General features: G+C 40.5%; 1 protein-coding gene and 1 non-coding gene across 4 annotated transcripts in view; both read right to left on the reverse strand.

Annotated features, from left to right (window-relative positions):
• SYT1 (synaptotagmin 1) overlaps positions 1 to 12,640 on the reverse strand; it is a 533,780-nt gene that overhangs the window by 106,462 nt on the left and 414,678 nt on the right. The window lies entirely within an intron of this gene.
• Positions 11,759 to 11,889, reverse strand: LOC115858791 (small nucleolar RNA SNORA18). Its single transcript, XR_004041795.1, has one exon. It is a non-coding gene; the product is annotated as a small nucleolar RNA SNORA18 (small nucleolar RNA).

A 12,640-nucleotide genomic window follows, 5' to 3' on the forward strand; every position in this document is an offset into this window, starting at 1 on the left:
GACTAGATATCAATTACAGGAAAAAAACTAAAAAGTACAAACACATGGAGGCTAAACAATATGCTACTAAATAACAAAGGGATCACTGAAGAACTCAAAGAGGAAATAAAAAAATACCTAGAAACAAATGACAATGAAAACATGACCCAAAACCTATGGGATGCACCAAAAGCAGTTCAAAGAGGGAAGTTTATAGCAATACAGTCCCACCTCAAGAAACAAGAAAAATCTCAAACAACCTAATCTTACACCTCAGGCAGTTAGAGAAAGAAGAACAAAAAAACCCCAAAGTTAGCAGAAGGAAAGAAATCATAAAGATCATAAATAAATGAAAAAGAAATGAAAGAAACAATAGCAAAGATCAATAAAACTAAAAGCTGGTTCTTTGAGAAGATAAAAAAAATTGATAAAACACTAGCCAGCCTCATCAAGAAGAAAAGGGAGAAGACTCAAATCAACAGATTTAAAAATGAAAAAGGAGAAGTAACAACTGACACTGCAGAAATACAAAGGATCATGAGAGATTACTACAAGCAACTATATGCCAATAAAATGGACAACCTGAAAGAAATGGACAAATTCTTAGAAAAGCACAACCTTCCGAGACTGAACCAGTCAGAAATAGAAAATATAAACACACCCATCACAAGCACTGAAATTGAAACTGTGACTAAAAATCTTCCAACAAACAAAAGCCCAGGACCAGATGGCTTCACAGGCGAATTCTATCAAACATTTCGGAACAGCAAATGCCTATCTTTCTCAAACTCTTCCAAAATATAGCAGAGGGAGGAACACTCCCCAACTCATTCTATGAGCCCATCATCACCCTGATACCAAAACCAGACAAAGATGTGACAAAAAAGAAAACTACAGGCCAATATCACTGATGAACATAGATGAAAGGATTATACACCATGATCAAGTGGGGTTTATCCCAGGAATGCAAGGATTCTTCAATATATGCAAATCAATCAATGTGATAAACCATATTAACAAATTGAAGGATAAAAACCATATGATCATCTCAATAGATGCAGAAAAAAGCTTTTGACAAAATTCAACACCCATGTATGATAAAAATTCTCCAGAAAGTGGGCATAGATGGAACCTACCTCAACATAATAAAGGCCATATAGGACAAACCCACAGCCAAATTGTTCCTAATGATGAAAAACTGAACCCATTTCCTCTAAGTTCAGGAAAAAGACAAGGTTGCCCACTCTCACCACTCTTATTCAACATAGTTTTGGAAGTTTTAGCCACAGCAATCAGAGAAGAAAAAGAAATAAAAGGAATCCAAATTGGAAAAGAAGTAAACTGTCACTCTTTGCAGATGACATACTATAAATAGAGAATCTTAAAGATGCCACTGGAAAACTACTAGAGCTAATCAATGAATTTGGTAAAGTTGCAGGATGCAAAATTAATGCGCAGACATCTCTTGCATTCCTATACACCAATGATGAAAAATCTGAAAGAGGAATTAAGGAAATACTCCCACTTACCACTGCAACAAAAGGAATAAAATACCTAGGAATAAACCTACCTAAGGAGACAAAGTACCTGTATACACAAAACTATAAGTCACTGATGAAAGAAATTAAAGATGATACAAGCAGATGGAGAGATATACCATGTTCTTGGATTGGAAGAATCAACATTGTAAATGACTATACTACCCAAAGCAATCTACAGATTCAGTGCAATCTCTATCAAACTACCAATGACATTTTTCACAGAACTAGAACAAAACATTTCACAATTTGTATGGAAACACAAAAGACCTCGAATAGCCAATGCAATCTTGAGAAAGAAAAAATGGAGCTGAAGGAATCAGACTCCCTGACTTCAGACTATACTACGAAGCACAGTAATCAAGACAGTGTGGTGCTGGCACAAAAACAGAAATATAGATCAATGGAACAGGATAGAAAGCCCAGAGGTTAACTCATGATCGTATGGTCACCTTATATTTGATAAAGGAGGCAAGAGTATACAGTGGAGAAAAGACAGCCTCTTCAGTAAATGGTGCTGAGAAAACTGGACAGCTACGTGTAAAAGAGTGAAATTAGAATGCTTTCTAACACCATACACAAAAATAAACTGAAGATGGATTAAAGATCTAGATGTAAGGCCAGACACTATAAAACTTTTAGAGGAAAACATAGGCAGAACACCCTATGACATAAATGACAGCAAAATTCGTTTTGACCCACCTCCTAGAGAAATGGAAATAAAAGCAAACATAAACAAATGGGTCCTAATGAAACTTAAAAGCTTTTGCACAGCAAAGGAAACCATAAAGAAGACGAAAAGACAGCCCTCAGAATAGAAGAAAATGTTTGCAAATGAAGCAACTGATAAGGGATTAATCTCCAAAATATACAAGCAGCTCATGCAGCTCAATATCAAAAAAAACAAACAACCCAATCCAAAATGGGCAGAAGACCTAAATAGACATTTCTTGAAAGAAGATACACAGATTGCCAACAAACACATGAAAGGATGCTCAACATCACTGATCACTAGAGAAATGCAAATCAAAACTACAGTGAGGTATCACCTCACACTGGTCAGAATGGCCATCATCAAAAAATCTACAAACAATAAATGCTGGAGAGGGTGTGGAGAAAAGGGAACCCCCTTGCACTCTTGGTGGGAATGTAAATTGATAACCCACTATGGAGAACTGTATGGAGGTTCCTTAAAACTAAAAATAGGGCTTCCCTGGTGGCGCAGTGGTTGAGAGTCCGCCTGCCGATGCAGGGGACACGGGTTCGTGCCCTGGTCCGGAAAGATCCCACATGCCGTGGAGCGGCTGGGCCCGTGAGCCATGGCCGCTGAGCCTGCGCGTCCGGAGCCTGTGCTCCGTAACGGGCGAGGCCACAACAGTGAGAGGCCTGCCTACTGCAACAACACCAAAAAAACTAAAAATAGAACTGCCATATGACCCAGCAATCCCACTACTGGGCATATACCCTGAGAAAACCATAATTCAAAAAGAGTAATGTACCACAATGTTCATTGCAGCACTGTTTACAATAGGCAGGACATGGAAGCAACCTAAGTGTCCATTGACAGATGAATGGATAAACAAGATGTGGCACATATATACAATGGGATATTACTCAGCCATAAAAAGAAACGAAATTGAGTTATTTGTAGTGAGGTGGATGGACCCAGAGTCTGTCATACAGAGTGAAGTAAGTCAGAAAGAGAAAAACAAATACCATATGCTAACACACATATATGGAATCTAAACAAACAAACAAAAAGGTCTTGAAGAACCTAGGGGCAAGATGGGAATAAAGACACAGACCTACTAGGGAATGGACTTGAGGACAGGGGTAGGGGGAAGCGTAAGCTGGGACAAAGTGAGAGAGTGGCATGGACATATATAAACTACCAAATGTAAAATAGATAGCTAGTGGGAAGCAGCTGCATAGCACAGGGAGATCAGCTCGGTGCTTTGTGACCACCTAGAGGGGTGGGATAGGGAGGGTGGGAGGGAGATGCAACAGGGAGGGGATGTGGGGATATATGTATATACATAGCGGATTCACTTTGTTATAAAGCAGAAACTAACACACCGTTGTAAAGCAATCATACTCCAAAAAAGATGTTAAAAAAAAAGAAGGCTAAAATTAACTGTCTACGGATGGCAAGAAAATCTTGGTCCCATTTTGTTGGACTACCCTTTAAAAAAATGACACAAAATATGATTTAAGCTTTATGTATTTGTTCCCTTGTATCAGTAAATATGGTCTTTGTATTTGAAAGAAGTAGTAGGGAATTTAAGTAACACAATTATTGTGTAAGTTATAATAGCCAAGAGTGTAGAAGGAGAAAAAAAGAAAGGAAGCTAGTGTTCATTGCATGCTTACTGGTTTCTGGATGTTTTCACATGTAGCACCTTATTATTAGTAGTCTGTGACGAGGGTTTTTCTTGAGGTATAATTGCCATTGTGATAGGGTTTTGTATTCTCTATCTTAGGCATAAGGAAATTAAAGCACAGAGAGGTTAGCTGAATTCTCCAAGTTTGCACAGTCATGAATAACAGAGGCAGTTTGAACCAAGGTGTACCTTCTTGATCCATGAGTCCTCCCTGCAGGTATATAAATCAGTATGGAAAGAGGGAAATCATAGGCCTCACACGAAATGGACAACCTCTCCTCTGTCTTCCATGAACCGTAGGTTTCATGAAAATGGTTTTATATACATTTTGAATTACTCAAAGCTGGCATTAACAAATAGACCTGAAGTTGGCATTGAAAAGGCAAGCAAGGTCAACAAAGTAATATCTTTTTGGTATGAAGCTAGGTGCATAACAGTATTTATTTTCCTGTTCACCCGACGGTTTGTTTTCCACATCTAACAAGAATGAGGGCATATGCTTTTTTTTTTTTCCCTCTAGGCCATAACATTGCTTTTCCCCACCAAGGAGGTATACTACATCATACTCTGTCTGAAACTGTGATTTAGAAAATGACATAGTAAATACTGGGAAGTCTCATTCCCTGAGCTTCTAGCAGGCCAGCCAGGAAGTCAAATCTCCTTAGCTGTCAGAAGCAGGCCAAAGGTCATGTAGAAATGAATTCATGGTTCAGTCTCCCTCAGTCTCAGGCTCCGCCTGTAAAGATACGTAACTGGGATTCAGATATTATAGAAGAATATCCATTGCAGTGGAACAGACCTGCTCACCACCACAGTTTCTGGAGGTGGCCAGGAGAAGGTTATGAAAACTTGATGGCTACTTAGAATAGCAGTTGGCTGGCATGAAAAATGCAAACGCTTGAAAATCCATGCTTCAAGGAAGCATTTTGATCAATGTGATGGTGTGATGGCATCTCAGTGGCACTGAAATTTTTTACCAATATAGTTTTTGCTGCATTAACCCAAGGTATAAGTCTTGATCTTTTTATTTTGCCCCATTCCTTTGTAGGGCATGGAAACATTCACCACAGAAACTTCTCTTTGTCAGTCGAGATTTTACTGCAGCCACACAACTTTTCCTAGCCCCTTCCAGACTTCTCACTTTGCCAGTGATGAAACACATGTATGATACTGCACATCTCAAACGCCACAGAAGCACGGCAGGGGTGTTCTCTCTTATTTTTAAATGTTAATCTATTTTCGCCTTCCTATTTTCTAATTACTTAAGGGTAAATACTACATGCTTTTGTGGAATAATCTAGGGGAACATTTCTGGGGCAAACTCATTTGGAAAAAAGGAAAAGGAAAAACTTATCAGCTGAATACAAGTTAAAATGGAAACCCATTCAATATGTGGGTACTGCAGCTGGCAGGGGTCTTATGAGCAGAGAAGTGAATGAAGGAGGGAACATGTGGATTTACCTGCATTTTCCTAAAACTCATGATAAAGCACTTAAAAAAAAATAAAAACTTGTGCAGAAAACAGAATATACTAGACTGAACTTTGAAAAAGTGGTCATTTGTTATATCAAATGTACATGTGTGTGTGTATTTACATTTATATATGTACATTAAAAATTGGACCAAAAATACTATCTTGGCATCCTAAAACAATAATCTCATTTTCATAGATCCCCAAATTATCTTTTTCATATGCAAATATTTACAAAACCTACAACACAAGCATATGTATCTATGTATAAAATTTTATATTTTGCTTTTTCTGCCTAACATATTAAAGCATTTCTCCATATAATTATGTCTAATGCCTAATATTCCATTAAGTGGTAGCGTAATTAGCCACTTTCCTATTTTTGAGCACTAAGCCCATTTTAATGTGTGAAATTATAAGTTAAAGTTGGCTTCCATGAATATGAATTTCTATGTAGTTTAGATAGGATGGCCAGAGGCTCAGCTTGTTACTGCTTCTGTTTGCAAGAACTCTACAGTGTGAAATCTCATCTCTGGGCAGAATATTTTGCTGTATATAACTGTCATTAAAAATAGATTGTTAAAAAACTGGTACTTTTTTTTTTTTTTTTTTACAATCTACCTGGTAGAAAAGTCAACACGATATAACTTCTGTTTTTATTGCATTTGTGTAAGTTTCCACTGAAATTTTGCTGCCTATGGGCACTTGCCCAAGAAAGTTAGCCAGGGGCTAATATACGGAAAGCCACTCTGCTAAATCAACTCTCCAAATCTATGACTGGAGTCAGAGCTTCAGGAATCAGTTTCTGCTATTTGTCACTGTCAAAAATTGACTGCTTTGAAAGAGACTAAAAACCTAAGTACTGATACCATTGTTTGTCAAAGTAATTGTAGAGGGTATGTCCTACTGTGATAGGTCTTATGAAAATGCAGGCAGAGGTTAGAAGTTAAAAAAAAAAAAAGAGAGAAAGTACATGTGAGCCTTGATTTAGATTGATGCTACAGCTCTTTTTCTTTCACGGTTTTGCTTTTTAAACACCTTCTTTGATGAATCACCAGGCTGCTAGATCCCATGAGAGATCGCCTTGTCTGTCCCCTTACCTTGAAGCAGGACTATAAATCCATGACCCAATGCTTATTTTTTGTTTGTTTGTTTTTTGCTGTACGCGGGCCTCTCACTGCTGCGGCCTCTCTCGCCGCGGAGCACAGGCCCCGGACGCGCAGGCTCAGCGGCCATGGCTCACGGGCCCAGCCGTTCCGCAGCATGTGGGATCTTCCCGGACTGGGACACGAACCCGTGTACCCTGCATCGGCAGGCGGACTCTCAACCACTGCGCCACCAGTGAAGCCCCCAATGCTTATTTTTTAAAAACCCTCCAGAGAGGTAGGCTCTTTGGGGTAGCTGTTTCAACACTGCACCCTGCCAGGAGGGGTATCTTTGGTTTCCATGCCACATTTAAACGCCTTTTTATTTAGGCTTTAGTCGCTTCAGAAGGTCATTCTAAGCTGCCTCAAATGGATTATCTTACCCCCAATTAATGGACATTGATTATTCAGTTCTCTCAGAGAAAGATTGTGGTTCTTCTATTTTAAGAGCCCAAAACAGATAGGCAACTTCCATAGATGCCACAGCCCTGAGATTTGAGGGGAGACAGAATTTGGTTTGGAAACACAGAGCTGGTTCCCAATAGTCTCTAGAGCACATGAAAGCATCACACAAATGTAAAGCAATATTAATAATATTTACTGTTAAACTCATAAAAACAGTGTAAATCTTATCACCTATTTAACCTACATTTTGGGGGGGACAAATATGAACTAATAAAAGCTGAAATATATGGGACACAAAAGATAATCCAGGATTTCCCTGGTGGTGCAGTGGTTAAGAATCTGCCTGCCAGTGCAGGGGATATGGGTTCGAGCCCTGGTCCGGGAAGATCCCACGTGCCACCGAGCAACTAAGCCCGCGCGCCACAAGTACTGAGCCTGTGCTCTAGAGCCCGCATGCCTAGAGCCCGTGCTCTGCAACAAGAGAAGCCACTGCAATGAGAAGCCCGCGCAACGCAACGAAGAGTGGACCCACGCGCCGCAACTAGAGAAAGCCTGTGCGCAGCAACGAAGACCCAATGCAGCCAAAAAAAAATTAAAAAAAATAAATTTATTAAAAAAAAAGATAATCCAAACAGATGCAACATGTTTAAAAGTAAGAAAATAATCTCAGACATAATAGGAAGAATAAAGCATAGGAGATGTTAATTAGCAGTTTCCATTCAGGGATATATTAATCCTTAATTTTCACAGTCCGAGAATATGTTTGAAAAACTGACGCTTGAAACTCTTTGAGAGATTTTAACTTATTGCGTACAAATCTTTGTTTAGGTGGGCCAGAACTTGCATTTGGGAAATGAACCATTTCCATTCTCGGTTCTGAGCCCAAGTGCGTATGATTTTATGTGGAAAGGAGGCACCCAGAAGCATTTTCTTAGAGAACATTGGCGGCCGAGTATGCTGAGAATGGGAAGGGCAGTGGGCAATGGCAGGTCACCACATCAACACCCAGAGAGAAATAATCCACTACACCCTCCCTGTTGGGCTCCCAGCCTTTCTGTCTTCTGTCCTGACACTCTAATGGCTGGACAGTGGCTTCCTGCTTCACATACAGGAGATCACATAATGTATCAAGCATTATCTTCCTGTAGAAATGACACATGATGAGCTGGGTTTTGCTCCCAGTTACTTAAGTTCTAGCCCAGGGCACTGAATTCATTATGCGCTGAACATGAGGATCTGAAAGGGGGTTTGATCCTTGTGATTGTGTACTGGGTTCTTCCGTGAAATCATTTGCTGGTGACTTGTATAGCAGTACATCCTGGTAAATACTTATCTCGGACTCAAACCAGAGGCCCCAAACAGCAGCTCTGGCCTAAATCAACCTTGTTAAAATGCAGCTGTCTCATCTCTTTTCTCTCTTGAGGTTCAGCACTGTTGGATATGAAGTCACAGTCACTGGGATAAACAATTTTCTTTCCTCCAGCACACCAAAAAAGGAAGAAAAAGAATTCAAACTGCATGTATGCTATTTAAATAGGCACCCTTCTGATCCTGATTACTACTTCGGGAAAACCCTTACCCAGTTTTTAAAGGTCACCACTGTCGCATGCTACATTTCTTTCCTAAGTGAATTACCAGGTCCCTTTATACGTGGCTTGAACCGTTCCTAACTCTCAACCCCAGGAATCTGACGTGGAGTCCCTGCTCCACTTTGGAATCTAAAAATAGAATAAATAGTAATTAACATGGACTTTCCCGGCAAACCATTTAAACATCTGGTCGTTACTTCCTAGTTATGTGATTTCAGACAAGTTTCTTAGCCTCTGTGAGTCTTGGTTTCCTCATGTGCACATTTAGCATAATATGTATAACACAAGTCTGTGAGATTTAATTGAGCTAATGTGTTTAATTATTTCATATATAAATTAAATATGTAAATTGTTTTACCTCCCAAGGGAATGGATCAGCAATTCGAATTACAAAGTCAGGAGATTTTTGGAGAGAGACCATAAACCAGCAGGTGGAAGAGGCTGGGGTTTTGGGGTGGTGGTGAGAATCAAGGTCTCTAGAAATCCCCCGATAGAGATGATTTCCTTGTGCAGGAAACCAGGTCTGCCACCAACTGATACGAGGTTTTTGGAAGTCATGACTGACAATGACACCAGCCACTGCTCATTTAATAAAGGCTAGTTATCCTGCTAAAATTCAGACCTAACATAAAAAGTGTTTAAAAATTTGGCTAAGGTATATGTGAAATTAATTCATATAAAGATGACATAAATTTCCAGGCAGGAATGCTATGATTTTATTCTCAAACTATTAAATATTTGGATTTGAAGAAAGGCTAAATTGGAAACTGGATGACAGGCACTTAGTAATCATCTGGTTTGGTGAGAGGTAGCTCATGCATTTTCTTTCCCTCTTATTCTTTCTCTTGTAAGAAGAGTTTGAAGTGGCAATCTCGCAGGATGGTCAGTGCCATGTTTCAAATTGTAGCACCTCATAAAGGAATCAGCCCTTTCTGGCAGATTCATTGCTCTTTAAAAATTATTTCGGGAGTGACAAAAATATTGAGAAATTCTACAGAGCTCAAAATCTTCTGTATAGGGTGCGAATAAGGAGCTTCTCTTGTTTTGTGATACACAGGGGCTTAGGAAACTCTAAGCAGACAAAGATACTTCGTTTCACAAAGAACTGTCTCTTAGATTCAAGTATACCTTATTAAACACTGTCTGGAGAACATGAAAATGTTTCATTGATCTTTGGTGTCCTAGGGGTAGTTACAAGGCAGATGTCCAACTCCAAGTTCACCATTGTACCTGGTATCAGGAAAAGTGATGAAAGAGATGGAAGCAATGACTTCCTCCTGCCGGGAACTTGAGATAGGATGGAATGAAACAGATGGGAAGATGGGGAATAGAGAGACTTGGAAACAGAAACACGTGAATCCTAGGTGGATCTGTCACAGATGGATCTATGTCATAGAAAGATTGACCCAGAAAGCTGGGGGACAGCTAAGAGGGTTGGGAATTGGGATTGGTGTTGAACTGAGGCAAGCTGTCGTAGCCCTCTTCGCACAGTAGGGTGGAGGCCTTAGAGTTGAGAGCGTAAGAGTAAGAGGAACAAAGTACGGAGTGTGTGCAGAGCGGGTGTGCGTTTGCAGACTAAAACATCATCCCTAATGCAGGCCTTGTGACCTCTTTTTCAGTTAGAGGCGATCCCATGTGATGCGTGATGTGTGTCTGGAGTCAGACCATGTCGGAACCCCAGGCCTCCCATTAGCTGCATGGCCTCATGCTGTTCAGTTTCTCTGAGTTTCACCTTCTTTGTCTATCCGTTGGGGATATGGAGGGTACGTACCCCAGAGTGTCACTGTGAGGAATCAATGAGCTAACACACCTAACACGCATCTGCCCCCCACACAAACTCAATAGATGGGAGTTTAAACACAGTTAAGCTAAGTTTGTGCTCTACCTGGTTTTTCTAGCTAACGGAGCTTTGAAAATACTGTCTACCAAAAAGAAAAAGAGGGCTTCCCTGGTGGCGCAGTGGTTGAGAGTCCGCCTGCCGATGCAGGGGACACGGGTTCGTGCCCCGGTCAGGGAGGATCCCACATGCCGCGGAGCGGCTGGGCCCGTGAGCCATGGCCGCTGAGCCTGCACGTCCGGAGCCTGTGCTCCGCAACGGGAGAGGCCGCGACAGTGAGAGGCCCGTGTACTGCAACAACAACAACAACAACAAAAGATAACATAATTTCCCCTAAAATTAGGCAATCCTACTGTGACACTCAGGTTCCATAGCCTGGATGTAATTTTCAAATGTGGCCTCAATATAAACAAAGCATCAACATGATGGGACTTGGAAAGCCAGTGACCTCAAGAAGCAGCACACATCTGTCCTCAAATTCTAAGTTAAACATTGATGGTAATTTTTTTTTTTTAAATCAGGCAAGCATTTCAAAGGCTGCTGTCTACATTCTCTCTTTATGACTTAGGCTATCCAAAAATATGTTCAAAGATCAAAAAACAAAACTCCAGACTCTTGACCTATTTGAATATTCTAATCTCACTCTATTTTTGCTTTCTGACACTGAGATACAATTAAGAACAGACAACTCCTGACACTATGCTGGTTCCTAAAAGTTCCCCTCCTACACTAGCAGAAGGAGAAAATTCAGGGAAGCTCCTTGTCAGAATATTGATTTATACATGCAGAAGTAACACCTTAAACTGAAGAGCAGTTGGTTAACTTTTGCTAAATAACCTCTCACCACATTCCAGAGTGTTTGCAGCTTAGAGAATGAGGAGACATGACTAGAAGTATTTTTAAAAAAAAAAAAATTTTTTTTCCCTTTTTTTAAAGGGTTTTTTTAAATTATGTGTAACACAAAGTTATTTAAGTCAATAAAATTTTAAGGAATTTCACACGTTCTGATTCTTTCCACTGCCAATCACCTTAGTTTCTCCTAACTCATAATCTTCAAGATAAAACAGCCCTTTCAAAAATAAGTTATCATGTGAGTCAGCCCACAATTCTTTTAGTTAGGCTTCTTTGATCTCCAATGAAATATGGACACACTTCAAAATTCCCCACCTGTAATCTTTGGGATCCAATTTCCTCAAGTGATTTACTTTAGGACCATGTTCAGGGTCAGGAGATGGATCTGCCTAGTTCTGACAGGCAGAACCAGGGTTTTTTAGAGGGTTTGACACCCTCTAAAAATGTATGAGGTTCAGATCATATTCCCTCCTAAGCCATCACACCCTAGAACAGTACAGATCATTGGGATATGCCAATACCTAAGGTAAAAAGTTAGGTTTTTCATAGTTCACTTGGCAGCTCTGTCTTGTAGTTCTTTCCCACAGATCTAACATGTAGTTCTGTGAGTAAAGGAAACCACACCGTTAATCTACGAGGCGTTTCCAACGATGTAGGTTTACAGAAAAAGCCCCATCGGGATAGACCTCAACTCTTTTCCCTTCTAATAGAATTGTCTGTAGGGCCTCACATTTCACTCACAAATCCTCATCTCTCCACTCCAGTGTTATCTGAAGTCCAGCAAATTGTTCTTGCATATAAACTCATTATGTTCCACCCAAAACCAAAAATACTGATTTAGAAGTTACTTTCAGAAAGGATGTTGAAAGGAGGGGCTCAGTTTAGAATGAAGGGCATTACCCCTAAGAACACTGTTCTCTAAGCGTTTTAGATGGTTTGCCCAAGGCTGGATTTGCTGTGCTCTGGGTCCTCCTACTGCCCGGTGCTCTCCTGTGTTTTCCAAGCTGGACTCCTGCCAGCTCCTGGGGGCCAGGTAAGACCCTGTGAGCACCCTGACATACATGCCTGCTTCACAGTCTCGCTGTGTTCCATCAGGGAGAAAATAACTGCACGTTATTAGCAGCTTGGGGGACATTTAAAAGGGAGCAAAAAAGCAATCTAAATGGTTTATTTGTTCCCTGAGTTCTCCTGAAGAGATAAAAAGAGAGAAGAGAGGAGATAAGGCTGGCAGGGGACGCCAAGTGGCAGAAGTTTTGTTTGCAGTAGACTGACAGAAACCTCCCATCAGTCTTCCCAAAAGCTTAGGTGCCATTCCTCTTTGTCTTCAGGCACTTGAAATCTGGAAAGAGTGGACAGGAGTGAGTGAAAGAGATACTGAGACCGTCAGTGGTGCTACAGTGAGAGCAAAAATACTCCTGAAACTGCCAAATGGTACTGGAAACC

This window comes from Globicephala melas, chromosome 10, assembly GCF_963455315.2.
Source record: "Globicephala melas chromosome 10, mGloMel1.2, whole genome shotgun sequence".
NCBI classification, from domain to species: domain Eukaryota; kingdom Metazoa; phylum Chordata; class Mammalia; order Artiodactyla; family Delphinidae; genus Globicephala; species Globicephala melas.